Genomic DNA, 1,976 nt, shown 5'->3' on the forward strand with positions numbered 1-1,976 from the left:
AAAGCCGTCATATTTGGACTTAGCTATAATTACTTGAAAATATGATCAAATTCCAAATGAAAAAGACTTAAAATAGTCATTGACAAAAAAATTGCAAATGTGAGCAATCAACTGAACAACACATTTTTTTCAACTATTCACAGAATTTTAGGGAAATCAGATCAATAGCATTTTTAGGAACAATAAGGTTTCCTTGTTACAAATAGGCACCTAAGCATATAAGCCTGTATAAATATTGCATCATTAACTACTTAAATTTACATGATACTACATTCTTCAGCAGCATGTATACCAAAATTACAACAATACAGAGATTAACATAGCACTTGTACAAGGATGATATGAAAATTTGTGAAGTATTCAAAATTTTTCATTCTTCAGATGCAAGAAATGACAAACAGCTATTAAAATGTTGATTACAGAATTACAAGTTTAACAATACACGTAATTCATATAATTAAAAATTAGTTTGATATCAGTGTATTAAATTTTCACCTTAGAAAGGCCTTTGCATAGCATAGCCTTTACACAACTTTTGAAATTAGACAACATTTTCGTTTTATCCCAAAGAAATATAATATTATAAGGACTTAGGAAAAAAAGGAATCTTAAACTGTTTCTATATGGAATGAAATCTGAAAGGACACATTAATGAACCTATATATTATAAAAACAGTGTAGAATTCAATGTATTATATCTAGGAGAGAATAAAATAGATTATGGACACACTATACAAACATAGAATATAGAATATTTTAAAATATACTTTTTCAGACAAACACCTGAAATATCTTTAGTTTCTATACTACTCATTTCAACAGATAAGTTAAAATTATTTCTGATTAACAAAATCACAAACTCTGCATAAATCATTATAGATGTATACAAAAATCTTGAATACATTTTAACATCAAAGGCAGGCAATTCACTTTGAAGAATTCCACAGAATCCGTGAATTGTTACTGTAAGATATTGTTGTTATTTGGATTGTGAAAATATGTTGTATTGACACAAAGGAATTAATATCATTTTTGAAATTTAAGAAAATTAACAGAAAATTTAGGATTTAGCAAAACAATTTGTACAGCCTTCCATAACTTCAAAGAGGTAGTGATACATACTTATCCGTTTGGTAATATCAAATACAGATTCTTCCAAGTGGTTCTTCAGACCTGGTTTGATATAATGGTTAAACAGTTCCAGTTTATTTTTCCTATCTCAATTTCCAGCAGCAAGATGCAAGGGGGTCAACAAGCCTTTAGTTTGGGCATTGGTATCTGGATCATGATGAATAAAGAAGCCACTCTGGTATTATTCCACGTATATGCACTCTGCAGGGGTGTCCAGCCATCTACAGTTATTGCATGTGCCCCTTGAGCCACCAACTCACGGACAATGTCTAAGTGTCCACTGTAGGCTTCCCGACGAAGAGGGGTATACTCATCGTCATCCCTAGTATTCACATGAATGGCCTTTTTGGAAAGTATTCTCTGCACTGTAGTAAGCTGGTTATTTTCAGCAGCCCAAAGAAGAAATTTCCTTGGATCCTTCTCCATTTTTTTCTTGCAATTGTTGCCATTCTTCACTTTTTCATCTTGTTACTCATATTCATCAGAATTGCCTAACCAGATACTTTAAGTGCCAGTAGAAATGAGGTGTCCATGTATTTCCCTAATAGTTCATGTTGGTTGAACTGGTCAGAAATATCTGGTGAATTTTCTGCATATGTTTTTTCACCATGATTTATTTTCTTTTTCCATTTTTACTATTTGAAATTATTCTAACTGGATTAGGGAGTAAATGGACAGCAGAGGTACAGACTGTACAATGAAGGAATAGGTACAGGCTGTACAATGAAGGAATAGGTACAGGCTAGGAAAGCAGCTAGAGAAGGCAGGATGATTGTATCTGTGACAAAACTTTGTGGAAAATGGTATCAAGGATTACTTACTGGTGATCCACTTGCACTGGAAGC

At 32.4% G+C, this 1,976-nt stretch overlaps 1 pseudogene; it reads left to right on the forward strand.

The window, feature by feature from the left end:
* The first annotated feature begins 271 nt into the window (after positions 1-271).
* On the forward strand, positions 272-371 carry LOC122100547 (annotated as a pseudogene).
* The last annotated feature ends 1,605 nt before the right edge of the window (positions 372-1,976 follow it).

This window comes from Dipodomys spectabilis, unplaced genomic scaffold (genome assembly GCF_019054845.1).
Source record: "Dipodomys spectabilis isolate Male_0828 unplaced genomic scaffold, ASM1905484v1 ptg000583l, whole genome shotgun sequence".
Lineage (NCBI taxonomy): Eukaryota > Metazoa > Chordata > Mammalia > Rodentia > Heteromyidae > Dipodomys > Dipodomys spectabilis.